The sequence below is a fragment of the Hyaena hyaena genome, unplaced genomic scaffold (genome assembly GCF_003009895.1).
Source record: "Hyaena hyaena isolate Hyena2069 unplaced genomic scaffold, ASM300989v1 scaffold_1149, whole genome shotgun sequence".
Classification (NCBI taxonomy): domain Eukaryota; kingdom Metazoa; phylum Chordata; class Mammalia; order Carnivora; family Hyaenidae; genus Hyaena; species Hyaena hyaena.
Genome location: NW_024081786.1, coordinates 336,189 through 352,896, shown reverse-complemented (window position 1 = coordinate 352,896; position 16,708 = coordinate 336,189). Strand labels below are relative to the sequence as shown.

General features: G+C 33.3%; 1 long non-coding RNA gene across 1 annotated transcript; it reads right to left on the bottom strand.

Annotated features, from left to right (window-relative positions):
- Positions 1-3,797: 3,797 nt before the first annotated feature.
- Positions 3,798-16,282, bottom strand: LOC120224306. The gene is made up of 3 exons (XR_005526525.1): positions 16,254-16,282; positions 13,025-13,251; positions 3,798-4,036 (listed from the first exon to the last, which is right to left on the bottom strand). It is a non-coding gene; the product is annotated as an uncharacterized LOC120224306 (long non-coding RNA).
- Between the last annotated feature and the right edge of the window lie 426 nt (positions 16,283-16,708).

Below are 16,708 nucleotides of genomic sequence, written 5' to 3'. Positions count from 1 at the left end.
TCTAACACCACTTGTTTATACATTAGATACCTGTGGTAGGCTGAATTGAACTTAAACTGATTTATTAGTCACCAAATACTAAGCAATCAGCTCAGGTAAACAGCTGTTATTCAAATTTAGAAGTATTATACTCCTTATATTCCATAGACTGAGTGCATAGGATAAGTAAACACGCATGTAAAGGACTCTCTGGACACTCTTAGAGAATGTTTTCAGATTAAATAAGCTTCAAATCAAAATCCAAACCAAAAAATCACACCATAAAAGTATCTGAGGGGCGCATGGATGTCTTAGTCTCTTGACTGTCCAACTCTTGACTGCAGCTCAGGTCATGATCTCAGTGTTGGTGAGATTGGATCCCTGATGTCAGCACAGGGCCTGCTTGGCATTCTCTCTCTCCTTCTCTCTCTCTCTCCCTCTCTGCCCCTCCCCTGCTTACTTGCACATGAGCAAGCACACTCTCTCTTTCTCTCTCTCTCTCAAAATAAATAAATGAACATTAAAAATATATATCTGGAAGTGTTTTAAAGTTCAAAGTTGGTAACCCAAAAGCTAAGGGGAAATGAGAATCTTAATGCTTAATTATTAATTGTTTTACTCTTTATTTAAAAGGCATTTATTTTCTCCCATTTGGAAGGCTTGTGGCCACTACATTTTCAAAAGAGGGCAGATATTTTACCAACTTAAATGTGAGTAATAATCCATATAAGTGTGTGCATGACACGAGGCAAAAAGTCAACAAATATTTGTTGAATGAATAAATAAAATTATATGAAGAGAAAATATTTTTCAAACATTCTATAGTAAGCCATCAAAATCATATGGGAATAATATCATTTGTTTATAAGGGATTTTTTTTGCCATCAAAATAACTTTTCTTCCTAAATACCTAATTTACCTTAACTGGGTGTTTGCTTAAAGATCAATTTGGAAAAAACCAACTTATTTTTTTAATAATTATATGACATAATGGGAAAATCTGGTTTTATTAAAGGAAATTGATCAGGTTCTTGGTTGAGTTAATAATTAGTTGATCTATGCAATGAAACTCTTCCTCATTGTATTTATAAATACAAACCTACGTACATAATTAGAATTCCATTTAATTATATTAAAACCCAAGTGTAAAGTGTATAGATTTATATTAACACTGTTCTATTATATATATATTATATATATATAAAATATATATAATATGTATATATAAAACCTGTTATATTAACACTAGTTTAAGTCAGTAAAATAGGATTACTCTGAAAAATAAAAAGTAATCTATAACAGGGAAAGAAAGATATCATCCAAAGGTGAACACTGTATTATCAAAACAAGACAACACTGATATTTCTGGATGAAGGAAGCAACCTACTCTTACTGTGTCTGTCTGGGATCTTTGTTAACCTGTTGTGCTTGAGAGTCACTCTCACCCTTCAGAACGTCCAGGGCAATAATAGCCTCAGCACCACCCTAGTGTCCTCCCAACCACTGGAGAGGATCCCACGGTAGCCCCTGTTACCTCCAAACCAGGCCCTCTCTTCAGTTTCATCATCTCTTTTCCTGGTGCTGTGAGATGCATAGAATAAACTCTTTATCACCTTCATAAACTTATATGTATATAATGTATATTAATAATAATTTATATCAACAAAGCACATTTTCCTTTTATGTACATAATATAACACCCTGTTTGCTTCACGTCACAGATCAGTGTGCATTATACATATTTCTGTTTTCAAATTTCTCTATTTTCTCTGTTACAGAACTCTGAAACTTTGATATAAAATACTGCAGAATCAGTTTTTAAAAATGGATCATAATTAATCGAATTATACCCTTATCTATTGTATTAAGGTGTTTTCTCTCTGCTTTGTATAGTATAAACACAACCATAAGATATTCTTACAACTACTTCTGGCAGTAGGAGGATATTGCCATTTTGAAGATTCTTAATGCATAAGACAAAATGACATTCAAAAGAGTTGGACTCTTTTGTCAATACACCAACAGTGCCTGGAATTGCATTTTTTATCAAAACCTCATTAACACAGGGAATTGCCAATACAAGAGAGTCTTTGGGGCGTCTGGGTGGCTCTTGCCATCGGCTCTGGTCATGATTTCAGGGCTCATGAGACTGAGCCCCTTTTGCCTGTCAGTGCAGAGCCTGCATGGGATTTTCTTACTCTCCCTCTGTCTCTTCCCCTCCCACCCTTGCATGTTCTCTCTCTCTCTATCAAAATAATAAAATAGACTTTTTTTTTAAAGAAAAGAAACTTTTGATAGACTTCTATCTTTGAAAACATATTGTAATTATGTGGGTAAATCCTCAAGTAATAAGGAATTTGGTTATTTTTACATGTTCATTAGTCTATATATATTCCCAGTTTTATTGGGACATTTTTTTCTTGTACTGATTTTAGGGACTTTAAGCATAATATCAATACTTCATTGTCATGACCTATTTCTTAAGCTTGTCATTTGCCTTATACTTTCATATGATAACTCGCAAATATTGGAGTTTTAATTTGTATGTCGTTAAATATATTAATTTCTGCATAGTTCTTTTTTATGTTTAGTAAACTCTTCACTATCATGATAATAAATATTCAGCAAAATTTCCTTTAAATTGCTCTATTATTTAGAAATTTACTTCTTCTTACTTTCTGCTCTGTCTGAAATATGTATTTGTTGTATGGTATACATGCTGGACAAGTATATTTTTAATTTTTCCAATTTTTAAATTTTCTTATTTGTATGATTTGTTGAGTATTTCCTCCATTCTTCAGTGCTTTTTCCCCATTATGTTTCAGAAACCAAATACTGCATATACCCACTGACATATCACACAGTCTGTTTCTCTACATTGGATTCTGTTGTATCAATTTGACTATCATGTTGATTTTTCTATTTAGAGGGCACATTATTTAACTTGATACTGCATATTTAAATGCAAGTTTTTCTAGAACTCTTTATTTTATGCATTTATTTGGTGCAATTATCATGTATTTTTCTTAATGGATCAATAAAAGAATTGAGGGAGAAATAACAGCTTTATACATTTGAGCCTTCCAATAGAGGAATATATAATATGACTTCTTTAAGTCTTCTGTTTTGTCTTTGACTTAAGATTTACAATTTTTGGGGCGCCTGGGTGGCTTAGTCGGTTAAGCATCTGACTTTCGCTTAGGTCATGATCTCGCGGTTCGTGGGTTCGAGCCCTGCATCGGGCTCTGTGCTGACTGCCAGCTCAGAGCCTGGTGCCTGTTTCAGTCTGTGACTCCCTCTCTCTCTGACCCTCCCCTGCTCACGCTGTCTCTCTCTCTCTCTCTCCTAGAAATAAATAAAACATTAAAAAAAAAAGATTTACAATTTTTATCCTGTGATTCTGTACATTTCTTATTGAATTTAAGAGTTACCTTCAAAAGTGAAAAGGATTTTTGGGTTTTTTTTTCCTGTTTTCTCTGCAACTTGATAGTTCTAATTAAAGTTCAAGGTAATTTCTGCAAATGTCCCTTTCAGTTACATGACACTGAATGGTGGAGCAACATCACAGAGCTTTTAAGATATCTCTGGAATCAAGCATATTTGCAAACACATGTCATCACTCTTTACCTGTATGATCTGGAACAAGATACTTGAGCTCTTTTTCATCTCTGTCTTCTCATTTATCTCAGAATTACTAGCAGAAACATTTCTTAGGTATCTTGTAAAACAGAAATAAGCCAGTAACACCCAAATGCTTTTAAAGTGCCAAACAATTGGAAGTACTCGATTGTAAATCTTTATTTTTTTAGGTGCTCAAGTGTAAGATGTTAGCTATTATTAGTAGCATTATATCTTACTACTAAAGTATAATGAGAATATTGATATGGTTGATAGGTTAGTATGATGAAGAAAAGGAGCGTAATACAGTCAATGTGTTTAGTCAGATTACTTAACTGAGTCATCCAGACATCAAATACAGTGAGTCATCCAGAAGTGTATCACTCTTGTCAAAACAAGTGAGAACATCGTTTGATTCTGGAGAGAAGATCTATGACAGCTGAAGAAACATAAAATACAAACAACAATTATTTTAGTAGCATTTAAAAAGTTTATTATTATTATAATGACCTCTTAAGTTATATTTCTATGCTATTACTTAATGTTAATTACATGAGTTTCTGGTAATACATCAGTTTGGTAAAACCAATATTTTAATTTATCTTCATAGATCTTAATTTATTGAAACAATAACATTTTTAATGGAAGTTCTTAAAATTTTTTTAATGGTTTTCATTTATTTCTGAGAGAGAGAAACAGCATGAAAAGGGGAGGGTCAGAGAGAGAGAGGGAGACACAGAATCCGAAACAGGCTCCAGGGTCTGAGCTAGCTGTCAGTACAGAGCCCAACGCGGGGCTCAAACCCACGAACCATGAGATCATGACCCAAGCGGAAGTGGGACGCTTAACCCACTGAGCCACCCAGGGGCCCCTGAAACAATGTTTTGAATAGTGACACAAACAGCTAATCTTTGAGGTAAATGAACTGGCATTTATTATCTTATTCATAAAAAATTAATAATAACAATATTCATTCCTGATTCTGGAAAAATAATGGACTAAGATATTTACAAATTTTTCAGTTATAAAGACCTAGATTTGCTGAATCAAATAGCGATAAAATTTTAAAAATCAATAAAAATAAATGTCCATCTATATTTTTATATTTCACTGAGTTAACATGTAAGTTCAGTATAAGAGTAAACACTTTTTCTTCAGAAAAAAATTTATCAGTTGTACATTCGTAGAAAAGTGCAAGTGAATCCAGATGATTAAGAGAGATGCTTGAAACAATACTGTGCAAATAAATTGCTAAGTCTATCAGTAAATCTGAGCAATCAAAAAATGTGGAAAACAGTAATGATAATAATTACCTATTTGGGTGTAAATAAATATAATAATAAATAAGATAAAATTGGATTGATTAAAATTAAAGCATTCAAAGTTTACATTATTCAGAAAGAGGCTAGCAGAGACAGTGATTAAATTGTGAAATTTCCGAAGTCAAAAATGATTGTGAAAATATCAGCATTGTGTTACAAGTATAAATATACAAAGTTTTGTTGCCAAAGTAGTAGAAGGAATAACAAAAAATGAAGCAAGCATAATAAATAAAATAGCAGACAGATAAATATATCTAATAATATATGCTACTTATAATGTATTGTATAATCATAATATAAGTGTGTATCATTCATATATTTAGTAATAAAGGAGATGATAGAGAATAAAAATAGCAAAATGCATAAATTTATATATGTATGTGAACTTATGTATGTATGTATACAAACCAGTGCATATTGTATGTGTGTGCAAATGAGTGACAAAAAATAATGAGATTATTTCTGCGATTTCACACAAACATAAAACTGTACTTAAACTGTGTATCTCTACAAATGAAATGTTGGCATCATAAAGTAAACATTTCAAAAATGAAATGGACATTGAAAACTTCACAATCAGATTTATAGATTTTAATAGAAACTATCTACACTGGATAGATAAAATAGACAAAAAGTGAGCAATGCTACAAAATATTGTAAGAATGTAATTAACAAATCTGATCTACAGAACATATATAAAATTTTGGTTTAAGAAATCACTAAATACTTGGGACACCTGGTTGGCTCAGTCGGTTGAGTGTCTGACTTCGGTTCAGGTCATGATCTTGCAGTCTATGGTTTCTAATGGCCCAGAGCCTGCTTTGGATTCTGTGTCTTCTTTTCTGCTCCTCCCTCACTCACACTCTGTCTCTGTCTCTCTCTCTCAAAAGTAAATAAACATTAAAAAACCAAAAATAAATAAATAAATAAAAATGTAAAATCAGTAAACACTTTAATCATACATGAAAAATTTATAAACACTGAGCACGTATTAAGCTGAAGAAAAAAAAGAATCTCAGCACAGACTAACTGAATGAGTTTACACCAAACAGGATCTCTATCCCAATGGATTGTTCTTTCTTTCTTTATTTTTTGAATGTTTACTTATTTTTGAGAGAAAGGGAGACAGAGCATGAGCGGAGGAGTGACAGAGAGAGAGAGATACAGGAGCTGAAGCAGGCTCCAGACTCTGAGCTGTCAGCACAGAGCCCGATGCGGGGCTCAAACCCACAGACCGTGAGATCATGACCCCAGCCGAAGTTGGATGCCTAACTGAATGAGCCACCCAGGTGCCCCATGTATCTCAATGGATTCTTAGACCTCAATAATGAAGAGATAGAACTCAATGTTTTAATTTAATGAATTTAAAAATAGACTCCAAAATAATTTTTGAAGACATAATTCATGTGAAAAATTAGACACATGAATACATGAACATAGCATTACAGTACTTTTAGGGTACAACTAAAATGGCATTTAGAAGATAACTTATAGTTTCATACATATTATAAAGACAGAAAGATTGAACATTCATGTATAGGAGCTCAAAAAGCTGCAAAAGATAATAAAGTGAAAGGTAATGAAGGAAATTATACATGTTATTGTTAAAGTAAAAATTAAAGAAAATATAGGTAACAAGAAAACCAAAACTTTATTTTTTATTTTTAATGAGTTTTTTAAATTATTTTAAGTATATTTATTTATTTTGAGAGAAAGAATGAGCAGGGAAGGAGCAGAGAAAGAGAGACAGAAAATCCCAACCAGGCTCCACGTTGCCAGCACAGGGCCCAATGAGGGGCTCGAACTCATGAACCATAAGATCATGACCTGAGCTGAAATCAAGAGTCAGATGCTTAAGCTACTGAGTCACCGAGGTATCCCAAAACTGTTTCTTTATAAATGGAATGAAATAGAAAAATCTCATCTGGTATTATTGATAAGAAAGATGAGGGAAGTTACAAATAATATATAGAATATTAGACATTTAATATATAAGGTAATATTATAAACCAATTGTATGAGATTAAATTATGTTACATGTGATGTTATATGGTAATATGATATATGTAAATTATATCCCATTTACAAAAGAAAAAAGTTCAAATCCTAAAGGAAAGACGATTGTTACAAAAAGATGCAATTATCTAAATTGATAACAAAAAAACAAAACGGACCAATTAGTATTCACACACATGAACCACACATGATTTTTTAACAGAATTCTCCCTAACTTTTCAGAAACAGATAATCTATATGAAACAAATTGTTCCAAATGATACAACAAGAAGGAATTCATTTACTCGTTTTATGTTATGAAAAATATTAGTAACAAAGATAAGGAGCATGAAACTGTGCAAGAAGAAAACTATAGGCCAATTTCAGCTATGAATACTGATACCGCAAAAACCCGAAACAGCCATCATCTTTAAAATAAAACCTCACATGCAAACACACAGATAAACCATCCCTGCCTTTTGTAATAAACAATGTGCTGGAAATTGCAGCCCATGCACCAGCCAAGGAAAATAAAGGGACAAAACAATACTCTTGTTATGAATAGATATACTGTCTGTCGAGAAAGCTCAACATGTTCTGTAGGCACATTATTTCAACTGATAATAATGTCGAGGAAGTTTGTTGCTTATAATAACAATAGTACAAAAAGCAAAAGTGATCAAATACATTCTAATGGTAAGATCCATAGTGTTATTGTTTGGGTCCTGCTGTTATAAAAATCCCAAGAAATGATTCGGTTGTTGTTCTTTAATCTTAAAGTAAACTATGATTTATTTAAATACCTTTCTTTACAATTTTATATTATTATTTATGACCTTGTTAGTTCTGTATAGATTGTAATGCTATTGATTTTTAAAGAAACTATTCTATGTTTAATGTCATGAAAAATAAAACTTAGGGTGTATATTTTTCAAGCAAACCATGAAAATTGGCAACATTTGTTATTGATTCTGTATTAAACACATTTCTGCTTGTCAATTTTTCTAAGATAATATAATTTAATTATTAAGCATGCAATAATAATCTTGAGCTAAGATTTATTTCTTAACTGGGTTAATCTTAAATTCTTACATTTTTCCTTTCTTAGAATGAATTTGAAAACATTAAAATCTCCCCAGTTTCTTTAATGGGGTAGAAAACACACAAAATGTATCTTCTTAATAATTTTTAAATGTATAGAATAACAGTATTAAGTCCAGACACATTGTTTGTAGGAAAATCATTAGTTTTACAGTCTTAGAGCCTATGTTTTCCTCTTCAAGTTTAGAGATTTATGGCTATAGTGAAATCTTCTTAATGTTTCTCTTTGAATATGTATCTTTATGTCGTTTTTTTATTTTTATTTTTGAGACAAAGTAACCATGCACACACATGAGGGAGGGGCAGACAGAGAGAGACAGAGACAGAGTGAGACAGAGAGAGAGAGAGAGAGAGAGAGAGAGAGAGAAAGAGAGAGAGAATCTTAAGCAGGTTCCACACCCAGCAAGGAGCCAGATGGGGGGCTTGATCTCACTACTGTGAGATCATGACCTGAGCTAAAATCAAGAGTCAGGTGCTCAACTGACCGGGCCACCCAGGCACCCTGCTTATGTCATTTTTTTAAAAGTCTCCTCCATTTGATTTGAAGACTATTTTGATTTCATTTACCTAGAAAACTGGTAAACTGCAAAATATATGTATGAGTAAAATATTGTTTAAAATATCTATATCTCTATGTACATGATATCAGTAATTAATCAACAAAAATGAAAAACATTACTTCAGAAATAAGATTGTGGGGCACCTGGGTGGTTCAGTAGGCTAAGCAACTGAGTTTTGGTTTGGGCTCTGGTCATAATGCCAGGGTTATGAGATCAAGCCCTCAACACAGAACCTGCTTGGGATTCTCGCTCTCTCCCTTTGCCTCTCTTGCTCTTTAGTGTTCTTTCTCTCTCTCTCTCAAAAATAAAAATAAATAAGTAGGTAAAAATAAAAAGTCTCTTTCCTTTTGGCTACAGGCACATGTACTTACAGATATGAAAAACAAAATCTGAGATAGTCTCTGAATTTCAATATTATCAAGACAGCTCTAGTCAACTCAGACCATTCTTACCTGCAGTGAGAATGGTAGGTGATTCGACAGTAGTTCTTGCATATAATTCTAACTTGGAAGAAGAAAGCAGAGCACTTTTCTCTATGGTCACTAAGCTGTCTCAACTAACCTTAGTTTCTGGGGGCTTGCCGAGCTAGCCTGTGGTGAAGATGGTGGTGGGTGGAGATGGGCTTATCCAATGCCATAATCTACTCGTATTGGGTTAATGTTTGCTGTTATAACTAGTACCCACTTTCTATACCACGCAAGCTGACCATTCACAATGGGGATGTGGCCTGGCCTGGAAATGACAAGGTACTGGAGTGTGGAAAGCACTGAGTCCGAACCCTAAGGCTAGTATTTGGTATTTTGAATCTGTCTTTTGATGAGTAATTTCAACTCCGAACTCTATTTTTATTACAGTAAACTGTGAATAATAATGACTACTTTCAAAGATTATTATATGGATTAACTAAAAAAAGGTATGAAGTTACTGTGTATTTTTGAAATGGGAAGCACGGTTATAACTTTTCTAACTTGATCCCCAAAGTAGTGACTGAGAGAAACATTCAGTAGGAAGTAAAGTAATATGTCTATTCTTTTATTTTAGTTATATAAAATATTCCTAGAACTAATATTCTAAAAAACTAAATTTCTTAGTTTTCAAGCATGATTCTTATTATATTCACAAGAAAAATAGACAAACCCAGGTAATAGTTGGGAGAGATAATCTCTGATTAAAAATAAGCCTTCCACAGGTTCTAACTTTTAAACGATTCAAATATAGTCATCTCATGGGTATAAATGATGCCTGTGTGTGCATTAACTCATTTGTATTTTCATGTCTCACTGCAAATGATCTACAATATTAATGTAGAAATGGTTTGGGATCAAAATAGGGAATTGTGATAGAAATAGAACAATCGTTAGAGAAAAAAACTGATGATAAAATGTCTTTCAATTGTTATACTATAGTTTTACTCATGAATTAAATGGCAAAATTGCAATTTAAAAACAATAGAAATACCTTGGAATGTTGGGAAAAAGGAATTTTCATGATTTTAGATCTTCAATGTTTTTTGGAAAATGGGAACACTTTTTGGTTTATAATGGGCTTATTTACCTTAAGTGGTATTCTGGTAAGATAGTATGCCTCTCAAAAATGTTGCCTATAGCATTACCTGCTCTCTACATGCTTTTGAAATGTCTCATTGAAAGAAAATTGGTATAAGTGAGAAAATTAGTATTTGTATGGCAATTTTCAGACAGTAAAGCAGACAAAAATTGAGGTGAATTAAGTAAATTTCCGGAGGAAATTATGGGAATAGAATTTTCCTGTTAAATGTGGTAGCAAATTATCTAATGATGTCCATTAAGAATCAGCTGATTAATACATTGTTCCTCTAATGACAAGTCTCTAATCAACAGGCACATCTAGTGTCAGCATTGGGCAAGTCAAGGAACAAAGAGGAAGGATGTAAGTACTTTGATCTTTTTAGGATCAACAGGCATTTGACAGGCTTTAAATCATTTTAGTGATAGCAACTATCTTTTAATTGAATGAACCCTTAATAATAGGACAGCATCTTCCATTTAGATACATCTTAGAGACTTTCAGATGGCATTATATTAGATTCACGAGAAAGCTGATGTTTTTATTGACAAAAACATGATAAAACTTATAGAATAAAATAGCAAAAAATGGAAAAATATAAAAGGAAGAAAAATTATTTAATTGAATGGAAAAATATACAAGGAAAAGTCTAGAGTCTCCTGTCTTTTTGTGATATCCAGGATTTTACTTTTTAGCTTTAATTTAGTATTAGTGTCTTGTCTAAGGGATTTCAATTCACTTTGTATCTTTCGAGAGCATGTCTCTTTTTAAAAATAAATTAATTGTGACAGCATTAATAGGGGCACAAATGAATTTTTAAAGGAAAAGCCCAGGGAAAATGTTGTATTTGCTTACAAGGGAACATAATTAACTGCAGAAAAGCAGCTTGTTTTTAAAAAAACAAAAAACAAAAAACAGAAATACCAGTGCTGCGATTGTAGGTTCTATTGATTATTCCTGTTTGGAACAGTGATCATTAGTAAGTGTTTTGGCCCAGAGATTCAGATTATAAAGCTTGATGCTGAGCAATCAGGCATGATTTACTATGGGAAGCAACAGGGGATGAGTTTTTCTACAGTGTGGCAGATGGAGACTGGAAAACCATTAGAATCAAGGAATACAAAAATGTAGCTTCTTATGATAATCATAACTTGCTTACAGCTCCATTCTGTGATAATGATAGAAATTCCATGATTATTGCCTTTCATATTTTCTTTCTACATAAGTTTCCATCCATGGGTTCCACGGGTGGCTCAGTCATTAAGCATCTGACTGTGGCTCAGGTCATGATCTCATGGTTGATAGTTCCAGCCCCACATCAGGTGAACTCGAGACCCTCATTCAAGTGAACACGAGACCCACTTCTGGTAAACCAGGAGCCCAACTTCAGGTAAAACAAGAGCCCTGCTTTGAATGATCCCTAGTTCTCTCTCTCCCTCCCACCCCATCCCTCACTCACTTGTGCCCTCTCTGTCTCTCTCTCTCTCAAAAAAAAAAAAAAAAAAAAAAAAACCTTCCATCCACATTCATACATGTGAATACACATGTATCTAAGAAATCTCTGTATCAAATGCATACTCATGTATATAAACAGTACATTTAAGGGTTTGGGGGTTTTTTTGCTTAACAATCTTCCTTGTTTATTATAATAATAAAATTAATTATATTAGTAATTCAAAATGGGAAGTTGAAGATGCCATGTATAGATTATATCTTTTCACAAGTATTCCTTTTTTGTCATCAGGAAAAGAAGCATATTATTTTTGTTTTACTACTACAACTCTAATAATAAAAATAACAGGAAGACCCACAGATAAGAAACATATTATAAGCAGTGTTTAAAGCTTTAGGTAATTTATATTTTTGGATGCAAATCATGAATACTTAGAAGGAAATTATTTTGAGGTATTGCAGATGAAATTAAATGCTTTTAAAATATATCTGTATGTCTTTTTCTGTATTTTTTTCTATTCTCGTACATTCTGGATAATATTGAGTAAATACCTGAAGCAATGATTAAATAGATGTAAAAGGAAGGCCTTCATGGTGATAAGATTCCCAGGAAGTTCACAGAGTAGAGTCTGAGTGATCTGTGAACCTGGACATGAATTCCATGATGGGAAAGGTAAACTCCAGGTGAATCTTGAGTTACAGAGGTGCTAGGTAATAGGAAAGCCAAGGGTAGGAGTCAAAAAATATACTTCAGGATAAACTTGCTATTTGTGGCCTTACATTTTATTTACTGGCATTTGTTTCCTACTTAGAAAAAAATAACTATGACAACATGGAGCCATTTTCTTTCCCTTTACTTTGTTTTCTAGTTTTTACTCCAGAATCCACCTCTCTGAAGCTCTTTGTGAGAAATCGTGAAGCTCCATGAAACTCCTATTATAAGTTATACCAGTGCAGAGCAGCTTGTTTGTTCCTGATTATATCTCATGGAAGCCCCCAGCTTGTCTGACTCAACTCACACAGTGATTCGCATTGAGGCTACTGAGGAGAAGAGGCAAACATGTGACAGAAGAGGCAAATATTTCTCCCTTTAAATCTGATAAGCAAACCATGAGCTTTAGAGGATTTGTACCCATAACAACTCTAATAATGGAGACAGTACTCATTTCTTTCTTATTTTTTTAATTAAAAGGGCATCTCGGAAACATCTGCTAGAAAATATATGATTTCTTAGTTTTGAGAGAAAAGTAGTTAATAAATGTTGAGACTGTTAAATGTGGCTGTTAGATAACAAAAGAAATTCCATGATGCACCCAGAAAAATCAGCTTCATTCGATCATAGATCACTCTCATCAGGATCATATGTCTTCCATTTGAACCTTTCATGTTGAAAGCTCAGAAATTTCACTGTATTTATTTCTTGAGGGTGATAGGGAAAATGGGCTGTCTGACCTCTAAGTGGGAGAGGTTGGCAAAGATGTGTCGGACTGCTGAGAAAAGTTTCTAGAAATAGATTATCAACTGTGAATAGTAGTTGCCTCATTGGATCATCGGAGTAAAATGAGAGTGCATTGTGTATTCCAGTAACTGCATAGCATGACACACAAAATTACATGTGTTTTCTTCTAACTTCCGAAAATCTCTCCTTTTCTTCCTCCAAGTCAAATGTCTGCAAATCACTGTTAAGGAAGAGAAGCATTTGCATATGACCAAGAGAACATCTATTGATGACCTAAGAACAATGAAGAGAAGGCAAGTTTGTCTCTTCAGGTGTTAACCCATTCCCCAGCCCCTCTCCATGTTCCCTCTGATTACACACCTACATCACAACTAGATTGAGTACTTTATGGCATCATTCTTATATTACTAATATTGCACATTATGTAGCAAATATCTTCAATAGTTATTGTAAATTGATTGATTTGATCCACTCTGGAAGCCAAATGTAAGTTTAGAAACCTATTCATTATGGTATTGCTCTCAGACAATATAACTGAGAACCTAAAGATTAAGAAATTATTTTTGAATAGCATATTTATATCCATAACATTTATTGTATTTTATTTAAAAGGGATGATTAGTATACATAAGAAAATAATTTAATAAGATATTTGAGCCAATGAGCATAGAGACACAGCTAAAGAGGGATAGAAGTAGAGTTAGGAGGAAAATGAGAGAGATTCAGGTGTCAGGTTTTGCTAACTTGAAGAATAAAGAGTGACAATAATTAGCTGAAACTGATACATCATTCTCTTAATTGGCTGTGATTTGGATTTATACATAATGCTTTTGGAGAGAAGACAAGACTGGCTATAGTTCCTGGAAACATGGGAGAAGATAACAAATCATAGGGAGTTATGATCCTCCAGAGGAGAGGTATGCTAGATGTTACCTTCTCCTTTACCTTCTTCTCTATATTATGTACAAATCCAAATCACATCCAATTAGGAGAATGATTTGTCAGTTGCAGCCAATTATTTCAGATCTACAATAGGCCTACCTTAAGGTTGAACTTCTCATTGAATAAGACTATACATTTTTAAGTGCATTATCCTAGGCCTATCAAACACTAGAAAACTGGATCTCCCTCTCTTAGGGTACATCTTTGGTTAATGCAAATATTATAAATGGACTTATGAAAAAATATGGTGGGTGACTATCAAGAAAGTGGATTTACTATTGAAAATTGTGTAATAACCAGTGTTTTTAAGTTTGGAATTTTGAATCCATCTCAGCTTGCACTTCATTTCTTCTTCCCTCTTCTCATATATATCAAGTTCTCTTTACATTCACAGAACTCCTAAAAAACTTATATAGATTGTATTTAACATTAAAATAATCTTCTCTCTAGAACCACATTTAATGACATATCTAACCCAACTCTTTCCAACCCACTTAATTCTCTCAACTAAGAAATTTAGCCTACATACCTGTTGGTGTTCCTGACTGGCAATACTAGTTTCCTGATGATTGTATATACATATTTAGATTTTATTTGACATCTCTCAGAGAGAAATAATTAAACCACGTAAAAGAAATGGAATCACGGTGCCTGAATGGCTCAGTTAGGTGAACAGCCAACTCTTAAAGTAGGCTGAGGTCATGATCCCAGGGTTGTGGGATTGAGCTCTGTGTGGGGCTCCACGCTGAGTGTGGAGCCTGCTTCAGAATCTCTCTCTCTCTCTCTCTCTCTCTCTCTCTCTCTCTCTCTCTGTTTGTCTCTCTCTCTCACCCTTTCTCACCCCTCTCTCTCTCCTTGTCCTTTTCTCCCCTACTCCCCTACTGGTGCAGTCTCCTCCCCGCCTCACTAAAATAAATAAATAAATAAATAAATAAATAAATAAATAAATATTAAACAAAATAATTTTAAAGAGTGGACTAGACCAGAAAACAAAATAAAATAGATTTCTTGAATTACTAGTCACATATTGTAATTTTATAAGTACTAAGAACAGAAAAATACAATATAGAAATCTGAGCAATTATTAAGCAAGGTCGAGTTATTTAAGGAGTGCTTCTTAAATCTGTACACCTGAAAAGAAACATTTCAAGTAGCAGCTTGATATTCTGCAGTAGTACAATATTTACTCTATGGCCATAGAATTGTAGCTAATATACAATATCCTCAACTTTGATGCGGCAAGACTGTGTTCAATAAGATAAATTCAATATTCGCCTTTTAACATGAGTTGGAATGCAATTGCTTTTATTTATAGCTCCTAGGTTATAGGTTGTAATTTTAACAGACAGAAGAAATGTTTCTATTTTGAAGGAGAATAAAACAAAACTAGACAACACAGTGCATTAGTCGTCTCTTCTTACACAGCTTCATACAGTAATGAGGGAATCAATACATTATAGGCCATATTGGTCAGCAGAGACTGCAGTGTACATTATGCAGCCATCATGTGGTGTTTCAGCAGGGCAGTTTCCATTAATGACAGTGAAATTTATACTGCTGAAATTTCACAATATGATTTAAAAGTATACTTTACAGAATATATTTTAAGGAGTTGCAGTAAGCCTTTTGTTATAGTATAAATGAAAGCATTGTGTGACATCACATCTAATAAACTTTTAGTTTAGTTTAGTTTTTTTTTTTTTAAGCTCAAAAGTTCAGCAGATGGTGGCAATGAAGAGTAAACAACAAGTACAGCAGTAGTTAGATACAAATTGTACCAAGGACAAGTCATGGTCAACATAATTGTGTAGAGGTGTGTCTTTTCTGACTTCTAGTTTTGAATATAAAAATAGAAATTACAGATGTGGCTTAATCCAAAAAATTCAGGTACCTCATCTTAATTGTTGTCTTACATGGTTTTTGAATTTTAAATGTTATGGAGGGAACATGGTTTAATTAAGCAAAGGATGTACTATATACAGTTTACAGGGTATGAAACAGGCATCTTATTTGTGGCAACAGGAAGTAATTGATAACTATCACTACAGAAGAATCTATTAACTTTTAGTTCATCTCCACTGTTGTTAGTAACTAGGCTATCAGCCAGTTATACAAAATCTTGGGATCTATACCATTCCCCTTGAAACACTTATTCTATGTTCATCTAGATACATCTGAGTCAAATTGTTCACTTTCATATAAACACTGGTGTTAGAATGCTAGCATTCATATCCCAACTCTGATACTACATAATTGTGTCATACTGAACAAGTTACTTACTCTCTCTGCCCAAGGTTTCTTATTTGGAAAATAAAGCAGCAGTCCCTACAATCGAGATAGAGAATTAAGCGAGTTAATACATGTAATGTGGTTAAAATAGTGCCTGGATTATTATAAGTAATAAATGCCAATCATTATTACATCAATGTTATATCATTACTTATCTCCCTCTTACTGCTCCTCATTCTCCTACTGCTGTCTGAAGAAGATGTGTACTAAAGGGTTTAGTTTCTTTGTGTGATTGAAAGTTTAATCTTTAAAGTACTTTAATGATACTATAATTGATATTTCTGATCTAATTTTGTTACTATTCAACTCCAAGTGGATCCCAAAATGCTAGCTGTGAGACTAATTCCAATACAGTTAAGCTCATGCCATCGTTTTCCAATTCCAATGCTTCACAATGATTCTGAAATATTTCTGTGCACATCTCTTCCTGTAGCCAGGGCACAGGA